The following is a 20,498-nucleotide window of genomic DNA, read 5'->3' on the forward strand; positions in this document are numbered from 1 at the left end:
CTGGGGACAGGTGTCCCTCCCAGTCCAGCCATTACTGTGTGACCTTCAGCCTGTGATTTAGCTACTCTGGGCTTCTTGCTGTTCCATCCATTTATTCACTTATAAACTTGCTTATTCATTCAGTCAACTTCGTGAGGACCTACCATGTACCAGGCACTGTGCTATGCACCTATTTGATGCTCAATAAATATAATTAGTACAAAAATTAATACAGGCTGGGCACAGTGGCTCACACCTGTAATCCCAGCACTTTGGGAGGCTGAGGCAGGAGGATTGCTTGAGCCCAGGAATTCATGACCAGCCTGGGCAATATAGGGAAACCGCCATCTCTACAAAAAATTAAAAAATTAGCCGGGCATGGTGGCACACGCCTGTGGTCCCAGCTACTCAAGAGCCTGAGGTGGGAGGTTTGCTTGAGCCCGGGAAGTCGAGGCTGCAGTGAGCTGTGATTGCTCCACTGCACTCCAGCTTGGGCAACAGAATGAGACCTTGCCAATAATAATAATAATAATAACAATAATAATAATAATAATAATAATGCAAGGTTCTGTCCTCAAGAAGTTCTAGGTTAGAGAAACATAAACAGGTAAATTGTAGTAGCACCTTGTTAATGTTAACCAACACTGACCAGAGGGTTTGATGATGGGCAGGTTTATAAAGGAATCGAGGTGGTTTTGCCTGACAAAGAGGATTACTCCCTGCTAATGATCATCCGGCCAGAGTTTCACAGTATGACCTCGGAGAGTCTTTAAGATGACCTCCGCTGAGAAAGTAGCGACAGGAAATGAGCTTGGATTTCAGCAGGACTCATTTAGATGAGGTGAAAACGAACTTGACCACGCATGTTGTAGGTGGATGAATGAGATAGTGATGGCTGATACAGCTCTGTGAGGTCCGGGACCTTCTCTCTATTCCCAGGGCATTGCACAGGGCCTGGCTCATAGAAGACACGGCACATGTTTTTCTTAAACAAATGAATAAACAAATGGTGCATTACCTGGCCTTATTTCGGGACAGAACAGATTCTGCCTTGCTTGTACAATCAAGGTACAGATTTACATAACAAACTGGCAGGGGAAAGGTGAGACCCTTCCCTGACTGTGATGTTGTTACCTGCACCCATTTGAACTGAATGGCTCACTTCACTTAAAAAATGGTGTCACTGCGGGTATAATATGCATCCAGCAAAGTGCATAAATCTGAAGTAAACAGCTGGATAATTTTTTTTTTCTTTTGGGAGACAGGGTCTCACTCTATCACCCAGGCTGGAGTGCAATGGTGCGATCATAGCTTACTGAAGGCTCTAACTCCTGGGTTCACAGTGATCTGCCCACCTCAGCCTCCTGAGTAACTAGGACTTACAGGCATAGATCACCATACTCAGCTAATTTTTAAAGTTTTTATAGAGACAGGGTCTCACGATGTTGCCCAGGCTGGTCTTGAACTCCTGGGCTCAAGAAATCTTCCTGCCTTGGCCTCCTAAAGCGCTGGGATTACAGGCACGGCCACTGCACCTAGCCAGCTTGATAATTTTTTCCATAGGAACCTACCATGTGACAACTCTAAGATCAAGATCTACAACATTCCTGCTCCCTACAAGCTTCTTCGTGCTCTTTCCAACCCCTTAGAGGAAACCACAACTCTGACTTTTCTAAGTGTTTTTGTAGATTCTACCTCCAGACACCATCTTGTATGAAAAGGAAAAAAAATTAAATTCATCTTCATTCCAGGAAAAAAAATTAACAGGTTGATTTTTCCCTCCTGCCATTAGAAAATTAGAATCATTAAACGTCAGTTCGGGAAGGGGCTTAGCACATCTAGGTCAGGGACGCCTTACCTTTTTGGGATCAAGTTATTCCATGGACCCCATATAACAGAGTCGTTGCATTTTTAGTGCCTTTTGATTGAGAAAACTTTAATTAGTGGTTACCAGGGCCGGCGGGTGGGGAAGGAAGGAATGGGAGTTACCGTGTAATGGGTACAGAGTTTCTGTTTGGGATGATGAAAAGCTCTCGGAGATGGATGGTGATGCTCGCACAACAATGTGAATGTACTTACTGCCCCGGAACTGTACACTTATAATAATAAATGGTGAAAATGGTCAATTTCGTGTTATATATATTTTACCACAATAAAAAATAAAAAAGATAAAGTGTCATTTAAAAAATGACCAAAATTCCTATGAATTCAGTGACTGCTTTAAAAACAAATGTTTATTTTATTAAAAACAATCAATTCTGTGTTCATTTGAAATACGGTAGTATATGTGAGCATGAGAGCTATTTTTTCCTCACCCACACACAGTGCACAGTGCATGCAAAGTTTCCAAACCTTAGCAATGCCCTTAAGACCCCTGCCTTTTCCCAGTGTGTGAGATGCACGGATTAAGATGAACTGTTCATTCCAACCCTTATCCCTCAGTTCAAGACACTGTGGCTCAGGGAGAGGAGTGACTTGTCCAGGGTCACACCGCCCACTTAGAGCAAAGCTAGGATAAAACTTCAGGCTGGGCATGTTGGCTCACATCTGCAATCCCAACCGCCTTTGGAGACCAAGGCGGGAGGCTCACTTGAGCCCAGGAGTTTGAGACCAGCCCAGGCAACATGGGGAAAACTGTTTCTACAAAAAATGCAAAAATTAGCCAGGCATGGTGGTGCATGCCTGGAGTCCCAGCTACTTGGGAGGCTGAGATGGGAGGATCACTGGAGCCTGGGAGGCAGAGGTTGCTGTGAGCTGAGATCACACCACTGCATTCCAGCCTGGAACGGAGGGAGACCCTGTCTCAAAAAAAGAAGAAAAAAAAAAAAAAGGCTTCTGGGCTCAGGTCCCTCCAGCAGTTGCTCTTGTCCCTGCTTTTGTCTCTCCACCCCCTCTGTGCAGAGACCAACTGATGACCACACACACTGAGCCCCTCCAGACACTTAACTAGATGTGATTACCAGCAGGGGTGTTCTTTACTTGCCTGCTTCATCAAGGCAGGAAGTAGGATGTACAGCCAAGAGATAGAGCCTCTCGATGTCTTTGTAATTTGACCCTGAAGCTCGGTGGGGGCTGGTTCAGGCTCATTCTTATCATCAAGGCTGTGCTATGGCTCCTGTGAACAAGGACAGATGCACCTGGAGGCCCAAGTTCAAAGCTGCAGGCTGGGAGTCCAGTTTCAGAATAGAGGTGCTGTCTGAGGCGAGAGTGGGTGCCTTGGCTATTTTGGCAAGAGCTGACAATGAGGAATTCTTCTCTTGCACAAGCTGTGCAGAAGTATTTTGTGTTGTGGGTTGTCCTGCCCCCGCCTTTCCCTTCCCCAGGCTTGGTGGATGCCACTGCTCCCCAACCCCCTCCCTGACACTGCTAACGACATCCAATTAATTCAGCAGAATTTAGTTCATTACAAGCCCTTAGGTTGGCAAGTGTTTTCTTAGCATGCAGAGCTGCCTTCCTGGGCTTTCTCAAAGAGACAAGGCTCTGAGTCAGGGAGGGGAGAGAGGGCAGAGTCCTGCTGTATCTGCCTAGCTGGGTGTCAGGGAGATGCTGGATGCTGGATACAGGCCGGGTTGTGCTCACCCCAGCAAATCACAGACTTCCCGGCGCCCCCACACCTCTGGTTAAAAATATGATAAAAATGGGGACATGGCAAGACACTCCAGCAGAAACATCAGGCCATCCTTGGGCCCTGCCAATAGGCACCAGCCTCGTGGGGCTGGCGATGTCAGTTCTACGCTGAGTGGGCCCCTATTTGATGACTGTGGGAGTTCCTGTAGGGGCCTGTGGGAAAGGAGGCCCCGCTGCAGCCCAGACCCAGCAAGGCTCAGCTGACAGCTGGCAGGGTCTGCTTCTTGGGCCTGGTCTTCAGCTGGGGAGGAAATACTTGGGAGAACCTGCAGCTGCACAAACAGGGTGGAGGCATGGGAGGGAAGCTGGAGCATGGGAGCAAAGCACCAAGGAGGGCTTGCAGAATCAGGCAGGCCAGGACTGGACTCACTGCCTGTAGCTTGCCCTCTGTGTGGCTGTAGCTTTATTGTCTTTGATCATAAACAGCACATTTCTAATGCCTCCCTCATTCATTGGATTATGAGAATGAGCAGGATGATGGGAGGCTGTCAATGTCAAGGTCAAGGGAAGAGGTTCAGCAGTCAAACAGCCTGGGCTGCAGTTCTGGCTCCACTCTTCCTGTGTGATGTTGGGCAAGTCACTTCACCTCCCCAAGCCTCAGTTTCCTCATCTGTGAAATGGGGAAATATTCATAATTGCATCCGCTTCCTAGGAGTGTTGTGAGGGTTCAACCAGCACTTGGAAGGGCCCTGGCACACAGTAAATGCATAAATGCACAAGCTATTATTACTGTTATTAATGATGTAGGTAGAGTGCCCAGCACCCTGCCTGGAACTTCACAAAGGCTCTGACATCAGCCTCTTTCCCTGGTGACTTAAATTTCTCATTTATAAAATAGGGATGTTGGCCGAGCGCAGTGGCTCACACACTTTGGTAGGCTGAAGGGGGCGGATCACAAAGTCAGGAGTTCAAGACCAGCCTGGCCAGCATGGTGAAACCCCGTCTCTACTAAAAATACAAAAATTAGCCAGGTGTGGTGGCATGCACCTGTAGTCCCAGCTACTTGGGAGGCGGAGGCAGGAGGATCACTTGAACCTGGGAGGTGGAGGTTGCAGGGAGCCGAGATCGTGCTACTGCACCCCAGCCTGGGCGACAGAGTGAGACTCCATCTCAAAAAAAAAAAAAAAAAAAGGATAATAGGATGTTAATTTCTACCTATCTCAGTAAGGCTCTTCTAGAAAACCTTTCCAGGCTCTCTCCTTCTTGCCCAGGAGAACATGATTTTCCTCCGCTGCTTCACAGCAAGGATGCAGACTTCCACCGGAGTCCTGAACATGTAGGTTTCTGTGTGTTATTCTCTTCTCAGAGCAGGAACTGTGAGGATTGCAGCAGCCCCATGTCCCCGCGCCTCACCTAGTGTCTGATGTGTGGGAGACACTCGGTGAAGGTCTGCAGAGTGAGCCAGTGTGGGTGCCAGGGCTGTGCAAGTAGGATGTGGAGGAGGACAAATGTCAGACGAGCAAGAAGGTGGCTGCGTGGTGGTGTGTGCCTGCCCTGTGGAACGGAGAGCAGCAGGGCTTGCCAGGGCCTCCAGCCACTTTTCTAGAAACGAGTTTCTGAAGCCCTCAGACACAGCGGAGGGATGGAAGGAGGATTGGGATGGAACAGAGGGAAGAATTATGCAGCTATCCTTTCCCTGCTCATTTCCTGACCCCCCACCCAACCCTCCACCCTTGGTTAATCATCAGGTCTACAACATTAAAATCTCCAGGGGAGCTGTTACAGATCCGAAATGCCCAGACCTAGCTCCAGACCAATTAAATCAGGAATCCCTGGGGCTGGGACCCAGGCGTTTGTATTTTCTTTTTAAGTCCTCAGGTGATTCCAGTGTGCAGCCAGCTTTAAAATATCAGATCATGTAGGGAAAGACATGGTTTCAGAGTCTCAAGAACTATAGGATTGAGTGGTGTGTCTTGGCAGCCCCATTGATTTCAGGTTTCCAGCATTGTTGTTTCAGAGGAGCGCTTAGAGAATGACTGATACTTGCTAGGTATCCACTATGCACAAAGCCCCCGCGGGTGCTGAAGGGAATACAGCAATAACCCACAGCAAAAACCAGAATAACAACATTTAGTAACTGCCTATTGTGTGCCTGCCAGACACTTAGCTGACATTTGCTAATCCTTACAACAATTCACAAATTTATGACCCCTGTCTTAGAGAGGAAGGATATAGCAGACACTAACACCCTTCCCGTATTCGCCCTCATATATCCCAGGCTGCTTGCTGCAAACATCTATGGGTTTTTTGTTTTGTTTTGCTTTTTGTTTTCTGGTCAAGGTGGCATTCGAGGACACTCACAGAATAAGCTGGAAACATCCTCAACCAAAGATGGATGAGAGTTGGTGGAGAAACACACTAGTTTTTCACCTCTTGACTGGGACAGCTCTGAGATGTATTCTACACCAGTGAATTCAAACTTTCCTGCACATTAGATCACCTGGGAGTGTAAAAAAAATCTCGGTGCCTAGGCTATATCCCAGACCAATTAAATCAGAATCTCTGTGGATAGAACTCAGGCATTCATATTTTTTAAATCTCCCTGATGATTGCAATGTTCAGCCAGGTTAGGAAACGGTATTCTACGGTCCCCCAAAGTTACCCAGTAGTATTGAACTTCAGTAGCACAGTGTGGTGACTTGATGAATAATGCTCCCTATTGGGGATTCTTTCCTGTCCCGGTCTCATCTCACACTTTGCCTGCCAGCACTTGCTGGAATCACCTCCCAATAAACTACAGATAGCATGTCCTGGTTTCAGGGTCTGTTCTGTGGGAATCAAAGGAAGTTGAGATCTGGAAAGGTGAAGTGCCTTGTCAAAACCTCATAGCCAGGACATGGCAGAACCAGCATTTGAATTCTTGCTCTCCACAGACTTTGTGGTATGATGGGAGAGACAGATATTCCGAAAACTACATTATAAGACAAAAGGAAATGAAAGATCAAAGAGATGTTCAAATAAATGCCTGAGGAGCATTAAAACAAGTCAAACCCGCGATTGAATGTGACTGGGAGTCAGGAAAGACTTCATGAATTTGGAATCATTTATGCTGGCAAATGACAGGGATTTCCCCACATGGAGATGTGGGATAAGGACATTGCCAATCAGTGTTGGACCAGCAGGAGCAGAGGCCCAGAGATGGAGCCCAGGGCAGACGTGTATGAGTGAGTGGTCAGCTGGGATGTGATATGAGCTGGAACTAGAGGAGGCAGATGGTGGGACTGGGTGGTCCCTGAAGATCAGGAATCTTTATTGTCCCAGTCCCTGGGGTCCTTCCTTAACCTCCCATATTGGATTTGGCATGACTGGATAAGGGTCTTCTCTCTGGAATCTTTTTTTTTTTGAGGGGGGACAGGGTCCTGCTGTATCACCCAGGCTAGAGTGTAGTGGCGCCATCACGGCTCATTGCAGCCCCACATCCTGGGCTCAAGTGATCCTCCCACCTCAGTCCCCTGAGTAGCTAGGACCACAGGTGCATACCACCATGCCTGGCTAATATTTTCGTTATTTTTGTAGAGACGAGTCTCCCTATGTTGCCCGGGCTGGTCTTGAACTCCTTGGCTCAAGTGATCCTCCCGCCTTAGCCTCCCAAAGTGCTAGGATTACAGGCATGAGCCGCCATGCCAAGCCACTCTCTGGAATATTTTACCACAACTGTGAGGGCACAGGGCTAACCCAAAGCTATGTCCAGGGATGTGGGTGGGAGGGGGAGAAAGAGGTGGACAAATGTCAAGTCCTGATTGTGAACCTGGGCTGCTTATAAAGGAGCCATGCTACAGGGACAGGGTGGCAAGGGTTGGGGGTCCAGCTGGTCCCCACCCTCCTCTCTCCCATCACCACCCATCACTCTGCTGCTCCCTGTACTCAATGTCTGAAAGGCCGAGCCTGCTCCTGCCACCGGGCCTTTGCCTCTGCTGTACCCCCTGCCTGGAGAGCTCTTTCTTCAATTCTCAGAATGCTCCTTTTTCAAAATTCAGCTCCAAACTCACATCCTTAGAGAGGCTCTCCTGGGCTATCATCCCCTTTCCCTTGTCTCCTCCCCACGGGTTCTCCCACATCACCTCATTTTCTTCCTTTCCTGCACACAACACATCTGAGATTCGTCTTGAGTCTATTTCTGTTGGCTTCCTTATCCTGTCAGTCTCCTCTTCCAGACTGCATGGGAGTAGGCAGGATGCTCTGTCTCTGTCACGTGTGCCTGTCCCCTCCGCTCCTAGAACAGTGAATGACTGAACTGGGCAGGCCCAGATAACTATGCAGTGGGGACCTGGGTGAATTCTGGGGGGTGGGAGCGAGGGCACCGCCTTTGCCCTGCCATGCTGCACTGCGGATGTTGATCTGTGCTCAGGCAGCCAGGCTGGCCCAAGTGAGCAGAGCCTAACAGCGGCCAGTCAATACTGATAGGGGAGCCAAATCAAGTTAAGACCCATCTCTCCGGGGTTGGTGTCAGATCATAAATAGCTTCACAGCAGTCCAAGGTCAAGGGTGTAGGTCTCACCCCACTCCCAACCCCCACCGCCTACACTGGGCCCCTCCCGCCAGCCCAGGAAGCCCACCCGGCCTGCACACGTGTGCTCCAGGCTGTTGCTCTTCTCCTATCCTGCTTCCCTCTCATCCCACGCACTAGAATGTCCTTTCCTTCTGCATTTATTTCTGTACCCAAGGTCTGAGGTGGTCACGCACACACTGACATTTAAAGATCCAGCTGAGAAATCAATCAGTGTGGTCTGTCCTTCAGCGCCTCAGGAAACTATGTGGCTGAGCCAGGCCTTGTCTGGCTCACACCCTATTGATTTGTAATGGTAGCCATGGCTGCTGAAATGGCAAGTGGGACTCGCTATGGGAAAAACAGGAGGCAGTGTATCAGAGTGGTCAGGAGCCTTGGGAGCCATCCTGCCCAGACTTGAATTTCAGCCTCTGTGATTTGCTGGCTGTGTGACCTGTGCCACTTGCTCAACCTGTCTGAGTCTCAGTGAATGGGGGATGACTGACATCTACACTGCACCGTAGGACTGCAGTGATGATAGGGTGAGTTCATAAACATAAAGCACAGAGAATGATGTCTGTGACATAGTGCTGTGTAAATGTTGACTATTGTTATGGTTTTTAGACTGAGGATAGAAACAGTGCCCACATCCCAAGGTTGTTATGAGGATGAAATGAAATAACATGTAATCCCACTTAGCATGGTACAAACACTCAATAGACATTAGCTGAGCCCTGCAACTTAAAGAGACACAATCTGGAGGATATAAGCCAAGGATAAATGTCCCTTGAAAGAACAATAATCTTTAGGAATAAAGAAGGATTGAATTTTTGAATTCACAAACCACCCAACTTTTCAGGAAGATGACTCTCAGGCAGAGTGAGGCAAGCCTGCCGTGGGGCTGCCTGGGGTCAGGCAGTGAAGCTGTTTTGTCCCACGGAGCTTGTCCTGTCTGCAGTGAGACGAAAGACCATCTAGGCCCAGGGATCACGAGTCCTCATGTGACTTCCGGAGCCCGATTAGTGAGCCGTGGGAGGTAGAAATCCTCCCCAAGGAGCTCCGGGCTCCCAGTCTCAGATACAAGGTCCCTTTTATATCTATCCTATGCCTGGGGCCAGGCCCTGATCATATGCCTGTTTGGATTGAGGGCAAAGGGGAGAGAGGGCTGGGAGGGAGAGGATTAAGATTACCCAAGTCCCATAAACATGATCAGAGATAACCCTCAGGAGTGGAATGTGGTAAAAGAAAAGTGGGTTTCATGTCTGGGGAAACACTGTGTTGGCAGGAGGAAGAGAGGAATCAGCAGTAACTGAACTCCGGGCTGTGAGTTTTATATGCATCTGGGGAGCTGTGTCTGAAGTCTCAAGTCTGGAGTCTGAAGTCACACAGCTAATAAAGGGAAGAGCTGGGATCTGAACCTAGGTTCATGGATTCCAAAGACTATTTCCCCACTGATGGTGCTGGTTGGTACCCTGATGGAACGGAGGCGAAACAGAAAATCTTCCAGGGTTTACCTAGCCTTATGTAAGGGGAGGGGAGGGTAGATGCCAATATTCAGGCCATTAGAGAATAGAATTCTGTTTTGTTGTTGTTGTTGTTATTGTTGTTGTTTAGAGACTGAGTCTCGCTCTTGTCACCCAGGCTGGAGTGCAATGGCACAATATGTTGTGGGCCAAGGCTAATGTGGCCACAGCCTTGTGGAGGATGCTTTGAGATGCTCTGTTCCCTAGATTACTAGACTATCTTTTCTTTCTTCTTCTTCTTCTTTTTTTTTTTTTTTTGAGACATGGTCTCACTCTGTTGCCCAGGCTGGACAAGAGTGCAGTGGTGCAATCACAGCTCACTGCAACCTTTGCCTCCCAGGCTCAAGCAATCCTCCCACCTCAGCATCCCAAGTAGCTGGGACTATAGGCGCACACCACCATGCCCAGCTAATTTTTGTATTTTTTGTAAAGGTGGGGTTTTGCCATGTTGCCCAGGCTGGTCTGGAACTCCTGGGCTCAAGCGATCCTCCCACCTTCGCCTCCCAAAATGTTGAGATTACAGCCGTGAACCACCATGCCTGGCCTCCCTAGGCTCTCATTCTGCGCTCACCTTCAGATGATAATTTAGTTTCCGGGGATCTTGCTAGCAGAAAGAGGTGTCCCACCTGCAGATGCACAGGCTCCTCTCGCTGATAACACTTACTTCCCTTCATGAGTGACGAGGCTTGGACTGTGTGACAATGTGGGGTAGAGGAAAGAGTATGGATTTTAGAGTCAGATTGGCTTTTCCATGCATTAGCCTGCAAGTTCCTTAACCTCTCTAAGCTTCCATTTCCTTCCTCGTTGGTAAGATGGGGTTTAAAAAGACTGACCTGAGGGAACTAGTGCTAGTGGTGGCGGGCACCTGTAGTCCCAGCTACTCAGGAGGCTGAGACAGAAGAATCGCTTGAACCCGGGAGGCGGAGGTTGCAGTGAGCAGAGATTGTGCCACTGCAGTGCAGCCTGGGTGAGAGAGCAAGACTATGTCTCAAAAAAAACAAAACAAACAAACAAACAAACAAAAACCCAAAAAGAAATGCCTACTTCAGTACCTGGTACACAACAGGAGCTCAACAACTGGTTAGATATTTTAAAACACATTGACATTCTAATCTGGCTATCATTCTTTTCTGAGTTGGTCTCTCAGCTATTGAGTAGCAACAGAGAGAAGATGAGAATTTCATCAGGCTCTGGAGAGCTAGGCTCGAGATGCTGACCCTTGGGAGTGCCCTCAGAGAAGCCAGCGGGTGGGGCTAGCCTTGGCTTGGTGGAAGTGCAGGCCTGGCAGGTAGTGGTGGTGAGGGTCCCTGGGGGTGGCATGGTTATCTGGAGGAGGAGGAGGTGGTCTGAAGTGGGTGGTGAAGGCAGAGGAGTATTGAGAAGGGTAACTGAGGGCCAGACAGCCTGTGAGTTCCCAGTTCTGAGAAGACCCCGGGAAGCCAACCAAGATGAAGGCAGGATGCCTGGTACTCAGGAATGGCAGGAAAACCACAGGCTGGGCTAGACTGGCTCCCTCCCCACCAACCACCTGCTTTGCAAAAACAGATCCCTGGACCCATCCTTGAAAATTCGGATTGAGTAAATCTGAGTTGAGACCCATTAAATGGTATTTTTAAAACATTCTTGTCCTGTCCGGGCATGGTGGCTCATGCCTGTAATGCCAGCAATTTGGGAGGCCAAGGTGGGTGGATCACTTGAGGTCAGGAATTCGAGACCAGTCTGGCCAACATGGTGAAACCTCATGTCTTCTAAAAATACAATTAGCTGGGCATGGTGGCGTGCACCTGTAATCTTAGCTACATGGGAGACTGAGGCAGAAGAATCGGTTGAACCCAGGAGGCGGAGGTTGCAGTGGGCCTAGATTGCACTCCAGCCTGGGAGACAGAGTGAGATTCTATCTCAAAAAACGAAAACAAAAACACTATTACCTGGGTGTGGTGGCTTATGCCTGTAATCCTAGCACTTTAGGAGGCCAAAGTGGAAGGATTGCTGGAGCCCAGGAGGTCAAGGCTGCAGCAAGCTATGATCACCCCACTGCACTCGAGCCTGGGTGCAGAGTAAGACCCTGTCTCAAAAACGAAAACAAAGCATTCTCCACGGAAGAATAGTGTGTATAGCTTGCTATGATTTTACTTATCTCTATATATGTATATACATATATATAGTCTTAAAAATACCTCTAAAAGGATACACAAAAAACTCTAGTAAATTGTCTATGAGGAGAATGGAGGGTCAGGTAGGAAAGGGAACCTAGTTTTCATTTATACTCATATGTGGGGTTATAATTTTCTTTATCACGTGTGTGTATTCACATAATTACATTCACACAATTTTTAAAATTAAGATGGAATTCACATAACATAAAATTAACCATTTTAAAGTGAACAATTTAATTAATTTAATGACATTTAGTACATTCACAGTATTGTGTAACCTCTATCCAATTCTAGAGCATTTCCATGAGTCCAATGCAAACCCCTTATCAAGGAGTTTCTCCCCATTACTCTCTCTCCCCAGGTCCAGTAAACCATTAATCTCCATTCTATTTCTGTGAATTTGTCTATTCTGGATATTTCATATAAATGAAATAATAGAGTACGTAATATTTTGTGTCTGACTGCTTTCACTTAGCATAAAGTGTTTGAGGTTTATCCACGATCTAGCATGTATCAGTATTCATTCCTTTTTATGGCTGAATAATATTCTGCTATATATGCCACAATTTGTTAAGCCAGTCGTCTGTTGATGGACATTTGGGCTGTTTCCACCTTTTGGCTATTGTGGATACTGCTGTAATAAACATGCCTGGACAGGTACTGGATTGGGTATTGGTTTTCAGCTCTTTTGAGTATATACCTAGCAGTGTACTTGCTGGATCATATAGTAATTCTATGTTTAACTTTCTGAGGAATCACCATGCTGTTTTCTACTGCGCCTGAAACATTTTATATTCCAATTAATACAATCTTAAAGTTTCCAAAGGTATTGGGTAAAAAGAGGAAAAAAATAAGCTAGTAAACTTTTATTTTCAAAATTGGAAAACTTTAATCATTTCCCTAACATCTAAGTAGGCCCTTGGGCACACTTCCTGGCTGGATCCTGCTTGCTACACTAGCACAAAGAGCAGGGGCTGGCTGCTCACCCTCCTCCTGCCCCCTCTCACTTGCCCTCCACATACACAGTCACTTGTAACTTATTGTTACTGACTTTGAATGGAAGCTTTCAGCTGCTCCATTCTTCCTCTGTTGGTTGAAGGGCTGTCAATGGGATGGGAATTACAACCGTAGCTGCTGTTATCTGTGTTGTCTGGCTGGCTGTGTATTACTGGCTGCACTTCCCAGGGAATTAATCCCCTAAGTGTGGATGGCAAATGATGAAAACCTGGCACATAAATAAGGAGACAGGCAGCGCTCCACTGACACGCCTTGGGAAGTGATCAGCTTGTCCCCGTGCACCATACTCAATGTCTCCAAGCTCAAGGGCCATTCATCCACAGGGAAACAGCCAGACTTTCGTTCATTCATTCAATGAACATTTATGGAATGAGCACCTATCCTGTGCGGCACCATTCTAGACATTTTTATGAGTTGTACTGTGTAAGACTTACAATAGAAAGATATTATTGTCCTCAGTTCAAAATGAGGAAATGGAGAGTCAGAGAAATTAAGAAATTTTCCCATAGTCACACAGCTAGTATGCAGTGGAACCAGGACTTGAAACTGAATTCCCTAGGGCCTCCCTCTCTGTCTCACTTCCTTCTACACTTATTTACAGCAGGCTGTATATGCCAGGCACCCATGGTAGGCACTGAGGATATCATAGTGAACCACACAGACGGGTGTAAACTCTTTCCTGTTGCTTTTCCATTGTGTCCTATGACTCCTGGGCATCATCTCAAACCTACTGGATTTCTTCTCAAATGTTCTTTCTTACGTAATGACCGATGCAGCACAGACCAAAGAGCTGTGAGGTTGAAGATGAATTAAATTCAGGCCCTGGGTTCATGCCTCCTTGAATATAGACCTAAAATCTCATGGTTCCAAGACGTGATTAGCAAATTTCATCATGCCCCCCTTGCTCCAAAACCTCCCATGGCCCACGGCCTACAAACATTTCTGTGACATGAAAAATGGTAAAGACTCAAGTGGGGCTCTCCATGGGAGCTGAACCATGCAGAAAGGTTGAGGAGAGCATTTTAAAAAGTGCTTTTCCATGCATAATGTGAAATTCATGGATAGAGAGGCATCAGCTAGGTGTCAGACCATGGAGGGAGGCATTTCTCCAAACTGAGAAACAAGGCAAGGCTTCAAGACTGAAAGACCATGACTAAGAAAAAAAAAAAAGTCTGAAAGACCAGCTGTCCCTGGAAAATGCTGTCAAGACACACACACATCCAGTTCATTTGTGCACGGCATCCAGGTCCTTCCATTTATCATTTTCGGTTCAGGTTTTGCATATTCGGATAAGTTTGTGCTTAGGTTATGCAAGTAAACATATGCTGAGAGGTAGCAATGTTTATTTTAGTGGAAGCATTTATTTTAATAGCTTTATAAATCACACCAGGATTGCATTTATAGCATCATTAAGGAACTGAAGGGGTCACTTAAATGCTTAAGTTAGACTTTGCTGCTGCAGTTTATGGGAGATATTATATTCTGTCAAAGGTAGAAGGATAATAAGCTAGATCCCGCCTTCCTGTTCCCCCTACATCCCACATTCCCAAATACCTAGATTTTCAAATGAAGAGTTATAGACAGTGAACACAAAGACTTTACTAGTGTCCTCGTATCATTGCCAGTCTCCTCTTGAGGACTAAAACCTTCAGGATTTGGAGTCTAGAGACCCACAATCTGGGCTTTATACACCATCCACATAGGGTAGGGATCCCCAACCACTGAGGGACCTGTACCAGTCTGTGTCTTGTTAGGAACCAGGCTGCACAGCAGGAGCTGAGTGGAGGGCAGGCGAGCATGACCACCTGAGCTCTGCCTCCTGTCAGATCAGCAGCGCCATTAGATTCTCATAGGAGCGCAAACTCTATTGTGAACTGCACCTGGAAGGGATCTAGGTTGCGCGCTCCTTATGAGAATCTAACTAATGTCTGATGATCTGAGGTAGAACAATTTCATCCCAAAACCATTTCCCCCCACTCTTTGTCCATGAAAAAATTGTCTTCCATAAAACTGGTCCCTGGTGTCAAAAAGGTTGGGGACGGCTGGTGTAAGGGACTTTGGAAAAATCACTTGAACTTCCTGGGCCCATTTCCTCGATTGTAAAAAACGAAACAAAACAAAACAAAACAAAATAGGAATGACAACAACCACAAGGTTGTGGCTTTGTAAACAACGTAACAAGACCCCATCTCCACACAAAAAAATTAAAAATTAGCCAGGTGTGGTGATGCATGCCTGTTACAGCTTTTGTAATTCCCCATCCTCACTCCAGAGACTGCTTCTGGGTTTACGGCTGAGATGAGCAGGGGCTCCTGAAGGGAGGTGTATTTGTTTCCTGTGGCCGCCATAACAAATGACCACCTACCGGAAGGCTTGACACAATGGAAATGTGTTATGTCATAGCTCTGGAGGCCAGAAGTTTGGAATCAAGGTGTTGGTAGGGCTGGTTCTTTCTGGAGGCTCCGAGGGAGAATCTGTTCCCTGCGTCTCCGCAATCCAATCCTGGCGTGTCCCGGCTTGCAGATGTATCCCTCCAAACTCTGCATCCTGTCTTCACGTGGTTTTTCCCCTGTGTCTCTTTGTCTCCAATTTCTCCTTTCTTTTATCAGGACACTAGTCATTGGATTTAGACCCACCTTAAATCCAGGATAATCTCATCTTCAGATCCTTACCTTAATCACATCTGCAAAGATTCTACTTCCAGATAAGATCATATTCACAGGTACCGGGAGTTAGGACTCAATTTCACCCACTATAGGAAAGAAAATATAAATCCTTTCTAAGAGAGGAGGCTAAAATTCATGGCCAGAATGAGGATCTGGACAGGATTAATTAGGGTAGTAGGTAAGGGATGAGGATGGCAGGGCATAAGGACTGGCTTTCTGGTGGTACTATCCATGGTGAGTGTTGGGGGCGGGGTGCAGAACTAGCAGTTCCAAAAAGCCAAACTGAACCACACACCACTTGTCTCTTGCCAAAATAGGAGTCGAGAATTTAGTCGTGGCCAGGCACCGTGGCTCTTGCCTGTAATCCCAGCACTTTGGGAGGCCAAGGTGGGAGGATCCTTGAGGAACTCCCAGGAGTTTGAGACTAGCCTGGGCAATGTAACAAGACCCCATCTCCACACAGAAAAATTAAAAGTTAGCCAGGTGTGGTGATGCATGCCTGTAGTCCCAGCTACTTGGGAGGCTGGGGCAGGAGGATGGCTTGAGCCCAGGAGTTGAAGGCTGCAGTGAACTATGATTGTGCCACTACATTCTACTGGTATTTGTTACTCTTCCAGAGACATTTTTAAGGGCAATAACTCTGAAGTCAGACTGCCTGGGTGCAAATCCAGGCTGTATGATTGTCTTAGTCCATTTTGGCGCTACAACAGAATACTTGGGATGGACTAATTTATAAAGAATGGAAATTTATTTCTCATAGTTCTAGAGGTTGGGAAGTCTAAGATCAAGGTGCCAGCATCTGGTGAGGACCCTCTTGCTGTATCATCCCATGGAGGAAGGCAAGAGGATTAGAGAGAAAAAAAGGGGCAAACTGGACCTTTTATAAGAACCTGCTCCTTTGATAATGGCATTAATCCATTCATGAGGGCAGAGCCCTCATGGCCTAATCACCTCTTAGCAGTGTCACCTCTTAATGCCATCACAATGGCAATTAAATGTCAACATGAGTTTGGGAGGGGACAAATACTTAAACCATAGCAATGACTTTGGGCAAATCACTATGGCTAACTTAGGTTGAGTTCCTTAAAACAGAGCCTGAGACAGGATTCCAATGCACCTGATTTATTGAGGGAGTGCTTTTGGGAGAGAAGGAATTTCTATAGGAAAGCAGGATCGAGGTAGCAAATGGATCTAAGCAAGAATGTAATCCCAGCTAGAGTCTAGCTTTTGCTTGATTCCACAGGAAAAAATTTTGGAGGGAGAATTGCACCATACAGTTGGTCCCACTTTGTGGTGGTCCTACCCTGCATCAACTAGTCAGTGGCTGAGGGCTGCCATAGTGGGAGGGGAAGGCAGTGTGTAACTTCCTAGGTGAGACCACTCCTATTCAGCCAGGGGCAGTTCTCTGGAATAGGGGGAAGCTGTGAGTCTTTAGCAGCCAACATTTATAGCCAGGAAAGGGGACTAACAGTATTCACGACATATAACTTTGTATACTTCAGTTTCCTCAACTACAAAATGGAGCTGGTAATGTAACCATCTCATATGATTGTTAAGCCATTTAAATATGTTAACAATGTGAAGCCTGCCACATGTACATGTTAAGTAAATCTTAGCTATGATTATTGTACTATTTATTGTTGAGTAACAAACTATCCCAAAATTTAGCAGCTTAAAATAACAAACGTTTATTAGATAACTCAGTTTCTGAGGGTTAGAAATTAGGAATGGCTTAAATAGGTGGTTCTGGTTCATGGCCTTTCACGAGGATGCATTGAAATGTCAGCTGGGGCCACAGTCATTGGAAGGTTTGACTGGGGCTGGACAGTCTGCTTCCAAGGTGGCACACTCACACTGCTATTGTCAGGAGACCTTAATTTCTTACTCCATGGACATCTGCATGGGCTACTTGTGTATCCTAATAATGTGGCAGGTGGCTTCTACCATAACAAACAATCCAAAAGAGAGAACTAAGAGGAATCTACAAAACCTTTTATAACCTTGATTTGGAAATCACACACCATAACTTCTGCTATATTTTATCTGTTGTGAGTCACCCAGTCCAAGCCATACTCAAGGAGATGGGAATTAAGTTCCGTCTCTTGAAAGGAAGGGTATTGAATAACTTGTGGAATTCAAAATCTACCACAATTAGTTATTATTAATGTCTATAGTAAGCTTGGAAACCACTGATTTGTCCTCCAAGGAAAATTTGTGTTTGAAAAATGAACACACAAGTAGGCCATGAATAAATCTCAAGCAATGGATCATTCATGCGTTTACATGGAGTAGCTGTCTTCTTACTATTATTATTATTATTCTATATCTAGAAATAAAGTAGCTGTTCTTGAAAAGGGGAGACTTGCAGGGCCCACTGAATAACACCATACGTTCCATTTGCACACTAGCATACCACCGTTGCCCCAGAAAAATCCCACTTCTCTTGATTGGCCAGTAGAGTCCAAGAAGCTGCAAACCTCTGGTATAGTTAATTGTTTAACCTTTCCTAACTACACACACACACACACACACACACACACACACACACAAGCACACACCCCCCTCCTGATTCTGTTTTGCTTAATCTTTTAGCTTCCTGGATTCATTCACCAAACCTGGCTCCTTCTGGCTGTATTCTGGGTTTGTTGAACCTTAGTTTCCCATGTGACTTTCAGCTTTGCTTACTTTCTGGTCTGTAGCTTCCAGGAATACCATCCTTCCCTCCCCAGCCCAAGCTCTGGACTGGGCCAGCCTCTGCCCACCACTCAGGCCTGCAGGACCAGCGGGATTCAGGCTTACCGAGCCTTCCTGTCCTTTCTCTCCACAAACTTGTAACTTCCATCCTTCGCTATTGGATCGATTGGCCAGGTCTTCACCACCAGACCAAAACAAAGGGTGGGCACAATTATTTAGATCATTCAGACACTCACTCAAGCAAAAATGATGATTTTATTTCCCCTGAATGATCCAGATAATTATTTTAATTCTCTGCTTCACTTTGTTTCTGGAGCCCTGACCTCTTCATTCTATGACTCTAGTTAAAATTTGGTCCCAGTGATAAATATTTCTTGTCTAATTGTCTTCTCCACTCATGTTCCACAAGAGGTTATTTCCAGGGAAAGGGATCTGTTGGTAAATAAGAATTAATTTCAATCTTGGGCAATATGAAAATTAAAATAAAGCTGTCATGGCATCCGTTCTATCTACATTTCACTTTCTGGAAGGGCCCCTCTATTTCATCCCTCCCCAACCCCTGTCGCACACAGCAGCAAGGAGCAAATTACCATTTATTAAACTCTAATTATCATTCCTGTTTTTCAATACCATTCTCTGTGTATGTGTGCAGCACACCAGCCTGTACTCACTGCCATTGAATCAGCAATAAGTCTTGTCAGCACAGCATCCATATTTATAGGCAGGATTGAGTGATGCTCTAGTGACATGGTATAAAGTTGAATGCCCTTAATAGAAGGTTAGGGACATGTCCTGATTTTGGAGTGATCCAGCCACAGGCAGATGTGGGAGGTTTGAGGGGACTTAAAGCTTTAGACTGTTTTGAGACAGTGTCACAGATACTTGGAGGCTGGCAGGCAATGACAGTGTCCTGCTCTGTTGCCGTCAGAACAACAGATCAGAAAGTACGTTGCACATCCTGTTGGAACTGGCTGGGTTCTTTCCACTCCTCTGGACCTGGGATGTCCAGGCCGGGCATCTGCCCAAGCAATACAAGTTTCTCGTAAGATTCTTTGTTAATTACCTCCTTCGCTAGGTAACCATCAAGTGGTTGTCAGGAGAGTCATATGTGATAGGCCAAGTCCTTTATCTTATCAATAGGGGAGACTGGCTGTGTGGCTGGCACCTTGTCAGCCAGGGTTCATGGGTATAACACATCCAATGTGTCTAGCCCAACAAACTCAGATGTGTACAACTCCAAAGTCCACATCCTTTTTACTAATACTGAGCATCTCTGCCTAGAAATTAAAAGCAGACCCCTTCATTTCCTGTTTCTCATTACAAAACTTTGCCCTGACTTCTGAAAAGCACACAGATGCCCAGTCACCATCTTATGACCAAATGCTGCCCAAAGAGACACAGCATGACCTGCTCACTCCTTAGGGTCCTGCTTCTCCCACCCCAATTCCATAGCACTTGCCAGGTGGTCCTGCCCATCTGAGGCAGCTTCATGCTTCACTGGCAGCCCATCACCCTTCCTGGCCCAGGTAAGGTTCAGGAGCCTCCGGGGCTTACCTGCTCATCAGTTCCCTGATGAGCCCCGGGGCTTACCTGGTCTCCTGCTGCTAATTTTAACTCATTAGATTCAGGATCTGGGAGCTAGAAGGAGCATAAGAAAGAACTTGGCCTAACAGTTTCATTCTGCAGACAGGTCAGAGGCACAGAGGCAAGGGTGGGGAGGTCCCCTTCCCCCTTCACAGACACCTGGTGTCTCTTCACCTATTGTTCAGCAGGGGCTGGCAGCTCCCTGCAGTGTAATCACCCTGAGCTCATTAACAAGCTGTGCTCATTTGCATGTCTAAATATCCCTGTACATAGAAAACAGAGACTATTACATCTTTCCCTTGTGTGTATACATGAAAAAGGCAGGGAGGAGGCAGACAGGAAAGACAGATCACACCCCTTTCCCCATCCCTTCCGGTCACCTGTTGGTCAGTTTGTTTTGCTTTTTAAACCAGCCCATTTTTTCCTTGCAGACAGAGCATCAGTAAACTTTATCTTGTAGCTACTGCCTCCTTCATTTTCATATGAAAAAGCTATGAGTCTGCCCTATTTTCACTTCCCTTAATTTTACCTCTTCTCTGGCTCCACTTCCAAAAGGATACCCCAACCCCTCAAAAAAAAAAAACCAAAAACAAAAACAAAAGCAAAAAACCATAGCCTTCTACATCCATCAGCTTTATGCAAATGTATCAACACAGCCACCCTCATTCGGCATGCTCAGAAACAGGAACTGTCTATCTATAGATCAGCCTGATTGCAGTTCATTTTTATACAGCTTAGGAAGCGTGAAAAGTCACAGGCTGGGGAT

The sequence above is a fragment of the Mandrillus leucophaeus genome, unplaced genomic scaffold, assembly GCF_000951045.1.
Source record: "Mandrillus leucophaeus isolate KB7577 unplaced genomic scaffold, Mleu.le_1.0 Scaffold541, whole genome shotgun sequence".
In the NCBI taxonomy this organism is placed as follows: domain Eukaryota; kingdom Metazoa; phylum Chordata; class Mammalia; order Primates; family Cercopithecidae; genus Mandrillus; species Mandrillus leucophaeus.